Source organism: Neophocaena asiaeorientalis, unplaced genomic scaffold (genome assembly GCF_003031525.2).
Source record: "Neophocaena asiaeorientalis asiaeorientalis breed wild unplaced genomic scaffold, Neophocaena_asiaeorientalis_V1.1 scaffold721, whole genome shotgun sequence".
NCBI classification, from domain to species: domain Eukaryota; kingdom Metazoa; phylum Chordata; class Mammalia; order Artiodactyla; family Phocoenidae; genus Neophocaena; species Neophocaena asiaeorientalis.
Genome location: NW_020175365.1, coordinates 290,048 through 305,167, shown reverse-complemented (window position 1 = coordinate 305,167; position 15,120 = coordinate 290,048). Strand labels below are relative to the sequence as shown.

Here is a 15,120-nt window from a genome sequence, read left to right as displayed (position 1 = left end):
TTCAAAAAGCAGGGCATACCTGTATTGTCTATAAGAGAAGCACTTTAAAGATACAAATAGGTTACAACTAAAAAAGAGATGGGACCTGGTAGCCCTACAAGCATTTGGTGTTAAACATAAACTCTGCGCAATGATGACTGGGATGGTAAAAGAGCAGAACAAATATTTGAGCAGGAGAGCAGTCCTTTCTTGATTCCTTCTGGTGAGCAGGGGTTGCTGCTGACATTTCTTCTGAACTGAGGTGGTGGGATCTAGGTCTTTCCAGATCTTTCCAGTTCACCTCCAGTGTTTTAATTGCTCTGGAGATACAACGGAGCGATAAACTTGGGAAGCTGCCCTTTACACCTGCTGGCATTTGAGGGTATAGGAGTGAGTTAAAGGGTTAGGAATCAGAAATTACACTTATTTAATGAAGCAACTTAGTAGCTCCACTTTTTTGTCTTTCATAATTCACATATTCAGTTGTGAAATCTGACATACGTACAGACAAGTACATAAAACACGGATGTTTAATAAACAGTCATAAAAGAAGCAGCCCTTCAGCGTACTTGTGCTCAGCAGCCCCTGCTCCCACCTCAGACAAAAGCCCCCACCCTGCCTGGTGCTCATTTCCTTCCTTGTGTGCCCCCAGTTTTGCCATCTATTGATGCATTCCTAAGCAACACTGTTTAATTTCGCCTATTTTTGAATCTTATACAAATGGCGATCCTACTTTATATCTTCTGGGTCTTCTTGGGCTCTGTAGTACATTGAAAAAAAAGAAAAAAAAAAGAGATACCATGCAAACACTGCATAAAAAAACTAATGGAGGTATAATAATAGACAAAATAGACTTTTAAAAAGACTATTACATTTAATAATGATGAGCCAATTCATCAAGACATAAAAATCCTAAATGTACATGTACCTAATACCAGAGCTTCAAAATACACGAAGCAAAAATAGAATCTTTTAAAAGGAAAAATTAACAAATTCACGGCAATACTTGGAGATTTTAATAGCCCTCTCTCAGTAATAAACAGAACAACACTCAGAAATGAACTATCAAAAAATCAATAAGGACATAGGAGTTTTGAACATTATCAACTTGACCTGAATGACATTTATAGAAAGAGCAATATACCTAATAACAGCAGAATACACATTTTTTCAACTGATCATGAACCATTTGCCAAGGCAGACCACATATGCTGAGCTATAAGACAAGTCTTAATAAATTCCAAAGTATTCAAATCATACAGAGTATGTTTTCTGACCACAATAGCAATATTAAATGTTAATATTTTTGATGAATTGACTCATTAATAAAAGCCCCTCCTTATTTCTAGTAATAGTCATTTTCTTGAAGTAAATTTTATGTATATTTTACCACAATAAAAAAACAAACCAAAAAACCTTCCTACAAAGAAAACTGGAGGCCCTGATGACTTCACTAGTGACTATCAAATGTTTCAGGAGGAAATAACACCAATCTTACACAGAATCTTTCAGAAAATAGGGGAGAGAACACTTCTCAATTTGTTTTATGAGGCCAGCATAACGTGGAAAAGTAGTACAACTGTATGAAATAAAGGTCTGAATACTGGCCACATTATTACAATGCAGTTTTCCCACAGACTTAGGACTTCTCATTATAGTTCCTAGTTATCAGGTGTTTGTCAGGAATAAAACTTGCAGATATCAGAAAGAGGGAAGCCTGGTAAGAGTTCTCTAGGCATGTCTTGGTGTGCTTTAATTGCTAAGGCAGTTTGAGTTACAACAGTCCAGAGCAGAGAAATACGAAGGCAACAAGAATTTCCACAAATCCTTGTTAGGTGTTTGAGTTTTAATTTACTGTTGAAAGCACCTTAAAAGGTTTGTGGTCCTGATGCTTCACTTAACTTAGCTCAAACTGATTCTGCCATATCAAATTCTAGTCCATATAATCAAGTGGTATTTCTTTTACTTACTTTGCCTATAGGTTCTCACTTTCAGCTCACCATCCTACGGTGGTTCTTCCTCTCAAGTTCTATCAAGGTCAAAATGAAACAGAATGAAGAAGGAGCATGGCTTTAGGGCCATGGCCCTCTGATATCTCAACACCAAGACTCAGTCATGAATAGTCAGTTGGCTAAAGCAATCACTAAGGAACAGATCCAGAAAGGAACTGAAGCTCATATGGGTATCAGACTGAGAGAATTTCATTATCAATAGCATTTATTATGCTATAACTACATTGGTATGCCATGAAGAGCTGACAGACTTCCTGCCAGCTCTCAGATGTAGGTAAGTGTGTGTCCATTTTAGAATACAAGGAAACAAATAAATGTGTAAAATGACTTGGGTTCCACATATATATCGTATGACAAGCCAAGAAGAAGGTGGTTTTAACACTCACAAGTTTTCTGAGCTTACCACTAACACCACATTATGCTTGTAGCAAAAGCAGTAGCCTTGGTGTAGAAGGATGACTTGTAGGGAAGAGATCTCTGTCCTACCTCCAAATTTTGGCTAAATGCTTTGCTTTCCACTAAAATGTGGCCCTTTTCACAATGACTCACAGCCCTTACCATACCATACCAACAAAACTATATCATATTCTTCTGAAACAGGTAAGATGTATATAGGATATTTCATGTTTTAAGTAACTGCAAATGTTATTTTTGTAGAGTAATTGTTTTAACTACTTCTTAAATAAAAGGGATAATTTTAGTAAAAGGAAATACTGCATGCCATACATTACAATTTGAAAAAATCTTTGAGGAAGTAAATCACCAATCCCAATTTATTTTTCATATAAATATTAATATTTTAAAAAGTTAAGTTTTTACCATGTTTGAGGCCCTGTTCTAAGCACTTTACATGTATTATCTTATTTAACCTCTATTTCCCTACCAAGGGGTCCTATTTTTATACCCATATTACATAGGAATACCTCACAGAGAATGAAGTAAAGTAACATGCTTAAAGTTACCCAACCAATAACTAATGGGGCTTCAACTTGACCCCAAGCAGTTGAACGGGAAAGCCTATGCTCTACCTTTTTTTAAAAGCATCTTTGTTATGCACATATATACAATTTGCGCCCTACCTTTGTACACCACACATACAAGAAGGATCACAGTATTGACTCCCCAGTCTTTACTGGGGTTGCTAATTTGTTGTATTTGATTTAAGGAAGCCCAGAATTTCTTCCCTCCCTTCATCTTTCTCAATTTTGTTTTTTTCTCTTGGGCCTTAATCAAACAGCAAGCAATGCCACTGGGAGACACCAGTCCCCAGATGTAGGGCAGCACAGTCATTCTCTTTTTCAGTACTCAAATCTCAAGGTACAGGCAAAGTGCTCGTGCATAACCTAAACAACATAACATTTTAACACCCTGTTCTTTCCACTGGTCTTTTACTTTTACTCAGTTGAGGAGTAGAGGCAAAGAAGGACTTCTTTCCCTTACTATTTAAGCTTTAGCCTAAGATTGCTTCCTCACATCTCAATACTATTGGAAGGGCACCAAAGAACTAGAGCAAATAGTACTGTTGTTTGTGTGAATCTGTAATGATTATCCTTGGAGCACTTCGCTGGCTCTGAGCTGCCTCCCTAAGAATGATTCCCAGTTGTCTCAGCTCACTGAAATCTCAGTGAAAGAAACTGCCGTTAATCATACACTAAATGCCTGCCCTTTGCTTAAAAGTTAACTTCCCTTGGATGTTTCCTGGGTTCTGAGCATCCTTTAAATGAGTAAATTAGTGAGACATTCATGTTTTTACCTTTGTAACTGTTTAGCTTTCCTTCTCTGGCTGGGAAGCTGGTACAAAGGTTTCATTCAGAGGAACAAACAACATCTAGATAAAGCTGCACTAACATTACCTGAGAGGCTACCATTAATGAGAGCAAATTAAAGTGCTATTGTTGTACTGTTTTGAATAGTGAAAGCCACAGGTAAGAAACACTTAAGTATCAACTACAGGCGTGAAAACTGAAGCTTCAATTAACTCTGTCAATTTCAGAGACCTCTGAGGGTGACCATCTGTGAGGCAAAGAGCTCAGGCAACTCATACATCTTGTTTTAATCTTTCTTTGGATGATTATAATTTCAGAGAATAAATAAGGTTATTAGCAAGAACAGAACAGCAACAATAATTACAGTAAGTATTTGCAGAGCACACTGTGATGTCAGTCACCCTGCAGCTTCAAAATGGGAATCTCATGCTGTGTTTGCTCTCTAAGACCACCCTTAAAGGTGTCACCATGCACTCACACACACAAGAAGTTACTGGGACTCACACGTTATATGAAGGATTTCATGTAAACCCATCTCAAAGCTGCCTTAAACCTGAATATCTGAAGGGTATCTAATTGCTCTGGAAGTTGTCTCCAAAAACATGCTGGACCAGAATGAAATCTGTTTGAACTCATTCACCTGCCATTTCACATTTGTGCGCACTACAGTAACTTCTGGAAGTAGTAATCAGATTTGGTGGGCTGAGAAAAGGTATTAAGTTACATGCATGCTGTATGTGTTACCAGTCCTTACAAATTCTAGTAAAAAAACTCTCATGAATGAAGTTAATGGAGTTCTACACTTAATGAGACTTCTGCTTCCTGATTCATTGCAAATGGCCTTAACCCTAGGTACTCTAGATGGCAGGAGATGCTTGCACCTGTGTGCAGGATTTACCCAGTCATGTTTGGACTAATGTATCAATAAGGCTGTCCTGGCACAAAATGGAATATTATAAAGAATTCAAGTTATAAATGAATGTTATATATAAAAACCTTCAGGGGGGCTTCCCTGGTGGCACAGTGGTTAAGAATCTGCCTGCCAATGCAGGGGACACAGGTTCGGGCCCTGGTCTGGGAAGATCCCACATGCCGCGGAGCAACTAAGCCCGTGCGCCACAACTACTGAGCCTGCACTCTAGAGCCCGCGAGCCACAACTACTGAGCCCGTGTGCCATAACTACTGAAGCCCGCACACGCCTAGAGCCCATGCTCTGCAACAAGAGAAGCTACTGCAAAGAGAAGCCTGTGCACCTCAATGAAGAGTATTTGAAGTCCATGCACCGCAATGAAGAGTAGCCCCCGCTCGCCGCAACTAGAGAAAGCCCGCACGCAGCAATGAAGACCCAATGCAGCCAAAAATAAAAATAATTAAAAAAAAAACTCGAAACAGAACATTAATGAATAAAAGCATCCAAATGAATGTATTTCCATAATTTCAAAAGAATGTGGGATTTAGGTAGGCAGAAATTATAGAACTGTGTAAATTCTATTTTAAAGAACTACAATTAGTTATAACTTGCAAAAAATCAAGGCAAACTGCACCATGGTCTATCAGGTAAAAATTTGACTGTCACATCACAGGAGGTATGACACAGAAAAGGCACCAGAGAATGGAAAGTAAAATTCACAAGAATGATACAATTTCCACATGAAAACAGACAAGTTGAAAGTTTCCAGGGAGCAATACAGAATGCTAGGAATATAGAGTGGGTAGTCAGAGTATGTTAGATTCCTCATTAGGTACATTTGTGCTTTCTACCAATAACAGATGTTGCTCCCACTGAGATCAAGCCTTTTTTCCTCTTGTCTTAAAGAGTCTTCTTGGCCTGGTCTTCTGTCTACCCTCAGGCCTTTTATCCAACAGGAAACAGATACCTGACCTCTTTGTGGCCTTGTGATTAGTTGGAGCTTAATCCCAACATCTTGGCCTTATTGAAAATATTAGCCTTCCTAAAAATACACCTTCCCATCTTCTCTTGCAGTTGGAGGAGCCATGTGACCATGTTCTAGATGACAGAAGTCTGTTAACGGGCAAAAGTCTTTGCCTCCATACAGAAGGGAAAGGGGCTGGAGGATGGCTTGCTGACACCCTCACTCTGCCTTTTTCCTGAATAAAGGAAAGTGATGCTGTGTACAGGGGAGGGAAAGGGCCTGGTTCTTGACAGCATCATTGAACAGGTAAACCAATGATAGTTACCACTTTCCTCTGGATTTCCTGCTAGATGAGAAAAAGAAATCCTTATATATTTTAGCCACTATTAGGTTTTCTGTAATTTTCACCCAAGAGGATTCTAACATAACATCCATTACTATTGAGTCCTAGGAATCCAGGGACAAATCTATTTGGTTCCTGCCCTCAAGAACCTTATCACCAGGGCTTCCCTGGTGACGCAGTGGTTAAGAATCCGCCTGCCAATGCAGGGGACACCCGTTCAAGTGCTGGTCCACGAAGATCCCACATGCTGTGGAGCAACTAAGCCTGTGAGCCACAACTACTGAGCCTGCGCTCTAGAGCCTGCGAGCCACAGCTACTGAAGCCCGCGCACCTAGAGCCCATGCTCTGCAGTAAGAGAAGCCACCGCAACGAGAAGCCCGCGCACTGCAACAAAGAGTAGCCCCTGCTCACCGCAACTAGAGAAAGCCCACATGCAGCAACAAAGACCCAATGCAGCCAAAAAGAAATAAATTAAAAAAAAAAAAAAAAGAAACTTACCACCAAGTGAAGAAGAATGAGATGCAAACAGAGTGTTGATAAATGTGTAACAGAGGTGGGAATAAAGTGCTATTAAAGTACAGAGGCATTAGTGATTAAGTCTCTTGGTTGTGGCTAGGGAAAGCTTCCTGGTGAAGGCAACATCTGTGCTGGGTCTAGAAGAGTGAGTGACAATATTCCAAGGAGATAAGGGTAAAAACCAGGGCACCCCAGACAGAGGGACTAGCACAAATAAAGACAAAGAAGTGTGAAAACATAAGGTATATTCAGGGAAGCAAAAGTAATTTGAAGAAAGATGCTAAGTAACTTTGGAAATGAGTAGAGTCTGTAAGACTAAGGGCAGTAAGAATTGTAATAAGCACTGTGATTTAGTTGATAAAGGGTTAACCATTCTGAAGTCACTATACAAATACACTGGAATTGAACAATTAAGAAGCAGATGGTGGGAATCAGGTTTCTCACCAGGAGTGGAAGGTTATGGATAAGTGAGGGGAGAAGGCTAGAATAATTCATATGGTAATGAATTAGAATTGGAGTCATCAGTATGAACTCATATTTAGCTTATAAATACAGATGTTACATACAGAACTAATTATAGATGTGTGTATATACATGGGTTAGCATACACACATATATTTCCTTATTCTGTTAGTTGAGAGGCAAACATACCCCTGTAGCAACAAGCATACCAGGGACCATCTTGGTTTCTAATACTATTCTCTAATAAAAGGAATCAGAGCTCCTTGGGAAAATAGCTGATGCTAGGATTGGGGCAGGGAATATATAAAATGAGCCTGTAGCATGGTACCAGAAAGTAAGGAACTGCTCAAACAAAAAAAAAAAACAACCCACAATGATAAGGATATGTCAAAGGGACACATAAGCCAACTGAAAGCACTCCCAATGGCCAAAGCTGAAATACTGATACTCTGAACCACAAAATAATTTTGGCTTATAACCCAAAATATAAAATAAATATCCATGTGTTCATATTGATAGAAATGGTTGATTGAATAAACAAATAAATAAATGGGTGAGAAGGGACAAATCTCTCATGCAGAAGACTTCCAAATAATTTATGTAGACACTCCACCCTCAAGGAGGTGGAACATAACTCCTCATTCCTTAAATGTGGGCTGCGCATAGTTACTTCCTTCTAAAGAGTACAGTATGGGTGGGATGTGGGGGAGTGGCTCTGCAGTGGAGAAACTTGAGAAACACTACCTCAGTCAGGTGATCAAGGTTAACATCAACAATGATAAGTCAGGTTGATAGTATATATTCTTTATATATGATATGATGAGAATGGCACTTGGCCTCTGTATTCTTCTTCCTCCCCCAAACCCATAACTCCAGTCTAATCATGAGAAGAACATCAGACAAACCCCAACTGAGAAACATTCTTCAAAATACCTGACCAGTATTCCCCCAAACTGTCAAGGTCATCGAAAACAAGTTAAATCCGAGAAACTGTCAGAGCCAAGACGAGCTTAAAGAGACACAACAACTAAATGTAGTGTATCTTGGATGCGATCCTGTAACAGAAAAAGGATATTAGGTGAAAAAAATTTTTTTAATCTGAATAAACTATGGACTTTAGTTAACAATAATGTATCAATATTGGTTCATTAATTGTGACAAATATAGATACTAATGTAAGATGTTAATAATAGGTGAATCTGGTATGGAGTATATGGTAACTATCTATACTATTCTCACAATTTCTCTGTAAATCTAAAACTGTTCTAAAATTAAACGTTTATTTTTTAAAAGTAATTTTATATGCTTAGAGCCTACGATGTGACGGACAGATGGAGGTTGGAGTGGAGAAGTGATGATAAGGCCGGAAAATTAGGCAGGGGCCAGATAATGAGGAATCTTTATGTAAACCAAATTAAGCAGCTTGAATATTTTCTTATAGACACTGTCAACAACTGATAAGTTCTAAACAGGTAAACAACATGATCAGATTGTATTTTATAAAGATTGTTATGATGGTCTTATCCTGCCAATTACTGCGCCCTAAACGAGAGCAGTAAAAATCAAAGCTCAGGGACTGGGGCATCTACGGCTTCTTAAATCTTCACATATGATCCTGGTGCACATCAATGACTTAAAACCACTCCTATACAGAATTGATTAGATGAGGGCTACACTCAAGAAGGATTTGTCACAGATCATGAGAGCCAAAGATAGTGGCATGGGCTTCCCTGGTGGCGCAGTGGTTGAGAGTCTGCCTGCCGATGCAGGGGACACGGGTTCGTGCCCCGGTCTGGGAAGATCCCACATGCCGCGGAGCGGCTGGGCCCGTGAGCCATGGCCACTGAGCCTGCGCGTTCGGAGCCTGTGCTCCGCAACGGGAGAGGCCACGACATTGAGAGGCCCGCGTACCGCAAAAAAAAAAGGTGGATAATGGTGGGGTGTGGGTAGGGAAGGGAAGAGAATAAGGTCACTTTGCACATGACAAATTTTAAGGATCCCACAATACATTCAAATGAGTATCACCAAAAGATAGTTGGAAATGAGTTCAGGTAATTAGTAAGCATTAGAGATATAGATTTCAGAGACAAGTCACTGGTCTACAGGTTGGTGGGTGAAGTCATGATGAATTGATCAAGAAAAAAAGGAGATAGAACTCAAGGGAATACAATACTTAGGAGTCAGGTAGAGGAAGAGGAACCAGTTTATGTGATCAAATACTAAAGAACATTAAAAAAGGAGAAGCTAAAAATAAATAATTGGTTTTGAAGGCACAGATCAATTATGACCTTTATCAAAGTGATTTGAATCCTGGCTGTGCTGGCAGAATGCAGACTTTAGGAATAAGTAGGTCACTGGGGTAGGGGAGGTAGTAAATGTAGAGGACTCTGATAGGCAGTAGCGAAGAAAAAACAGAACTTGGGCCTTATCTTAAGGGATTCCCTAGGTCAAAGTATTTGTTTAGATGCAAAGAATCCTAAGTATCTTTGTAGGATGAGAGAAAACCCAGTGTCGGAAACAAAATAGACTGAAGATAGCGGAAAGAGATGGATTGTTGACAAACAAGTTTCCAGAAGTGGGAGGTAGGGAGGGGGAATAAGTACACAGAAAACATGTTATCCATGTAAGGCATCAAGAACAATCTCATCCTCTGATGAGTGAGAACAGGTGTGTTTGTAGTGGAAGGGAAGATTGTTAAGAGAACCCTTTCCCAACGCTCTCTTCTTTGTGAAGTAAGAGGCTGCAAGGTAGGGAACCTGAGAAAAGAAGGAACAGGAAAAAAAAATGAGAAAGGAAACTAACAACATTTGAGTAAAATAATGTGAACAACATAATTGGCCCACATGAAGTTGCAACTCAAATTAGTGATCATTTATTAGCTGCCTCCTGAGTACTCACTCCCCACTTCCAATAGCTCATGGACCTGGAATCTGTGAGTTTGCAGAGAAGCCACAGTGGACCTGGCTGAAGCCAGAGATGGACTGCATAACCTACACTGAGCCAATCAGTACATTCCAAATCTGTGGGCATCGTGACTGGTTCAGAGGTGAGCATCAGACTAAATCTGGCCAACAGAGTGCATCTCTTAGGTCTAGTGCTAGAGATTTGGGGACAAAGATGATTTATCATACCTGTTACACATGAAAGAGGAAGCATGAAGCCCTGGAGCTACTGAAAGCTGTATTAGTCAGCTCAGGCTGCCTTAACAAAATACCACAGCCTGGGTGGCTTAAAGAGTAGAAATTTATTTTCTCACAGTTCTGGAAGCTAGAAGTCCAAGATCAAGGTGGCATCAGGGTTGGTTTCTGGTGAGGTCCTTCTTGCTACTTTCTTGCTGTGTCCTCACATGGCCTTCCATCTTGCATGCTTGTGGAGAGAGAGATCTTGGGTATCTCTTTCTCTTCTTATGAGGACACATTTCTATTGCATTAGGGCTCCATCCTTATCACCTCACTTAACTTTTATTTCCTCCACAAAGGCTTTATCCAAATATAGTCACATGGGGGGGGTTGGGGCTTCAACCTATGAATTTGGGGGAAGGGGACACAATTCAGTCCATGACAAAAGCTATCTTGAAGCTACCTGGCCTAAGGATGATGGCACGGTACACATTTAGGATGAAGCCAACTCTGAAGAAGGAAAATTGGGAAAATAAAAAGAAGTTAGGTCCCACTGTTAATTAGTTAAAGTTTCATTTGAAGCCAGTCCCACATCTGGCTTTTTCAGTTATTGAGCCAATATATTCCCTTAATTGTTTAAGCCAGTCTGAGTTTTCTGTTATCTCCAACCAAAAGTAACCTAAATAATATAGCAGTTATGTGATTTCCTCTACCACCAGGCAGTCTGAGGGGAAAATATGTGGTTTTACCTAGATTAGGCCTGTCTAGGCTTGTAGTACAGAAAGTAATGGTGATTTAGGATGTGGAATTGAGGGAGAATATAACAAATGACCATAAAAACCCCAAATGACTAGAAACCTAAAAATAAAGAGGAGAGAGGAGAAGGAGGGATTGGGGAAGGTTGATGGACTTGATGTGGTTGAAGTCTGGGTTTAACAGAAACAAGGGGAAGAAAAGACAGACAGAAGGTACTGGTTAGTAATTAGGCCTTCTGAGTTTAACCTATGTCACCTAGTAACAAAAACAGTAATGCTGTAACAAGGAGAAGGAAATCCTATTTGAATGAGAGATGCTTACAGTGTGGGAGAACCACAAGGCCATGAACACCTAGGAAAAAGAAACATTTTAGCATGGACAAAAAGCTGAAATATGGACCCCCAACTACCACCTCATTTTAATCTTCAGCAGGTCATTATAATAAATCTCCATCCTTTGCTCCTCAGGATCAATCCCCCACTGGACACATCTAAGATCCTATGACAACTTTTTAAATTGTATATTTATTATGATAATCTAAAAAATAAAACCAGTAGGAGCAAATGTATAACTGCTACTTGACTTCAGTGCCTATACGTGCATTTATGATCTTGTTGCCACAAGTAGCACAGATATAAGATAGAAATGATGCATCTGAGTACACAGCACACTGTAAAAAGATTCTGCAGTATTTTTTTTTTTTTTGGCGGTATGCAGGCCTCTCACTGTTGTGGCGTCTCCCGTTGCGGAGCACAGGCTCCGGACACGCAGGCTCAGTGGCCATGGCTCCCCGCCCCAGCCACTCTGTGGCATGTGGGATCCTCCCGGACCGGGGCACGAACCCGTGTCCCCTGCATCGGCAGGCGGACTCTCAACCACTGCGCCACCAGGGAAGCCCGATTCTGCAGTATTTTGAGTTGAGAAAAGTGGTGAGGGAATTGAGAAGACACATAGCACACACAGTACAGATGGGATGAAGTCCAAAGAACCTGTGTGGTGGTGGTCAGTACCTTGTTTATAATGAGAGCTGCAAGTCAGTTTTGGTAAAACATCAGCAGTCACGTTATAATGTTGTTAATTTGAATTTTATTGGCTTTGTGGTTGTATTTGTGCTTATTTTGATTTTATAGTTGAATAATAGTTCTATGTACAAGGAGCTTATAACCAGATTTGTGTTAATAATATAGTAAAATATCAACTCAGGGGTCTGAGAATTTTTTTCCTTTAAATGAAGGTTTATATATTTTTCAACATTGAGAAATACAGTATTAGAAGATTCTGTTCCAGAGAATTCTTCTCCCACTCTTCCTTAACAGCAGAAATACTCCAAGTAGGGCAGAATCACCTCAATTCTCCTTGGAAAACAATTTCAGGTGAAGAGGCAAAGGGTTTGGATTAAGTTGAATCCAGGATCTGCCACTTACTACCATATAACCTCTAACATGATACTTAACTTTGTTAACCTCAATTTCCTCAATAAAATGTGACTAATAGGATTATTGCAAAATATGGGAGGGTTATAGAAGGTGATCTATCTAGGATAATGTAGCATAGTGCTAGGTGCATGATAAGTGCTCAGTAAACTTTAGTTGATATTACTGTTGTTACCGTTAGTCTGGCTCTCCTTACAATTTCCCTAGGGCTTCATTAATACCACAGGATCAAGCTTCCTACTTGATCTGATATGCTTATTATTCAGCCCTAAAGTAGTCCCAACTTCCCAAGAAAGTGAAAGACTAATTTACCAATGAAGTGGGGTGGTATAGTAGAAAGTGCTGAACTGAGAACAGAATAAGCCCCAAGTTTAAGTCATGGTACAGCCAATCCATTAATCATGATTTTTGGGAAAGTGACTTACTTTGCCTAAGGCTCATTTCTTAAATGGAGATAATTCCTAAGTCACAAAGTTTTTACAAAGAACATTATAAACGACATAGTGTTTCACAAATGTAAAGTCAAACTATTATTCAGTGAATTCCAGAAACATTTCTAAAAGACACCCCTTAAAGCTTGAAAAGGAAAAAAAAAAATCACAAATAATTAGGAACCCCATTCCCACTTCCCTCTATTGAGCAATCAAGTATTGAGGTGGCCCATTAGGACAAAAAGGCAAACTGTGAAAGTAGCAATCAAGCCTTTTACTTACCATAACAGTGTAAACAAGAGGCAAAAAGAGGCACCGGCTCCCCAGTGTTCCATTTTCCCCTGTGGAATGACACCAGGCAAGGATCGAGTGGGTGCAACAAAGATGGGGGAAACTGTCTCACTGCCCCAGACCCCTGAAAAAGAGGCTAATGCCTTTTTGTGGGCGCACGGACCGGCGCAGAGTGGGGGGTTTAGGAAGAAGGGAAGAGCTAAGAGGAATGGTACTGAGCCAAAGTGGAGAAACGGTCTCCGCAGAGGCCCCCAATAAGGAGTCCTCTGAATGCAGGCATCTGGTCTAGGAATTGTCAAATGAAAAAACTAGCAGTGGAACACTCTTCCCAGGGGATTTTGGGCAAGAGCAAGCTTTATAGTACACTAGAAGAGGCAATGTGGAAACAGCATGATTGCCTAGGAGGTCAGGGATTTCCTTACAAGGCTAGCAGGTCCTGTTTTCTAGGGTAAGCTGAGCTAGCTAAAATTAGGTTGGAGGATTGCGATTGTAGTATGTTAGGTTTCCTTGACAGGTGTTTCCCATAAGGGCAGGCTGACTAAGGTTTAGAAATGTGACCTTGACTAGGCCACTGGCGTGACATCCATTTTGTGGGTCCCCACACATGCATTCACTTTATCAGAATGCAGATATACATAAAAGTATGGCCACACAGAGTGGGGAGAGGCAGGGCGGGGGGGTGGGTGGGGGAAGGCTTGACTGGAATCCCTACAGAAAACTGCAGTGCACTGGCTGTATACCAATTCTGGTGTGCGGATGGCAGCTTCTTCCGATGAGGCCTTGCAGGAAAAGTCTTAATCGCTAACTGCCAGGCCTGAAAGATCACACATATGATTCTGACCTAGAGTCAGACTCCTCACCCAAAGAAAAAAAAACTCAAGCACTCTTTACTTAACATATAATAAACTCATTCAGAAATTACATAAACTAAAATATCAATACATTTAAGAATGATTAAAACAAATAGCCCGTGAATAATAATGACACAGCAAGTTGCTAGAGAATAATTGAGAATGTTAATTATAGCTTTAACTTCCGAGGACCACGATATGTAGAGAAACCATAGTAATCTTCAATCTATATAAGGTCTTATTTCTAAGACCATTTGTAAGTCAGCTGTTAAGAGCTCAGAACCACATTTTCCACAGGAGCATTTTAATTGGTGATTAAGATACTAGGCTAGACTACACATGCTTTCAAAATCCATAATGTGGATGAAAAGAAATTTGTTTCTTTATTTTAGATGATCTTAGAAAACTGGCAAATTCCATTTTCCCAAACAGCTGAAACACTGCCAATCCATAATACCTGGGGCAACTGGAATTTTATTTAATACAAAAAACAATCTGATTAAATGATTCTTTTAAAACAACAATAGCAAACACAAAAAACCTGTTGGCCATCTCGTTGCCACCTGATAACAGAAGGTGTGCCTATAAAGGTATGTTGTTTAACTAAAAATTACAACTTTACATCAAAATAAATGTTGTCCTTGCAAATAAATCACCTTAAGAGATTACTATTTATTCCAATAACAGTAAAACATCTTTGAAAACATTATTTTCAGATAATGTCCTCATAGCAAGCTAATTGATCCTTTTTCATATCCTCAGTAGTGGCAATACTTTTGTTTTAGGAAATATACCTTTTGTTGTTTTTAGAGTAAGTTGTTCTTGTTGCCATAAATGTACATATTCCCAACATAACCAGCTTGGAAAAATCATATTCATTAAGATATAGCTTCTGGTATGTTCTGTTTCCTTAAACAGTCTCAAACAGTCATACCTCATAAATCAAGTGCACATAGTACACACTGTACTGCCACAAATGATAGTATCCTTTGTGCTTATTCTGTTTTGAGAAGCCAAAACTATCTGGAAATATGAGCTAGATTTTTTAAAGTTTTTTTTTAATATTGATAACAAAAATAGAAAATATACAGGGGGAAAGAGCCCTCTTACAATTACAACAAAAAAATTATATGAAATACCTAGGAATAAATTTAGCCAGAAATGTACAGGACTGATATTAAGAAAGCTATACAATTCTACAGAAGAGCATGGAAGATAATTTAATAAATAGGAAGACAGTACATGGGTTTCTGGAGCTGAAGATTCAATATTGTAAAAAAAATGTA

General features: G+C 39.5%; 1 protein-coding gene across 2 annotated transcripts in view; it reads right to left on the bottom strand.

The window, feature by feature from the left end:
• The window catches only part of METTL8 (methyltransferase 8, tRNA N3-cytidine), a 74,444-nt gene that overhangs the window by 44,897 nt on the left and 14,427 nt on the right, over positions 1-15,120 (bottom strand). The gene's annotated exons all lie outside the window — the stretch shown is intronic.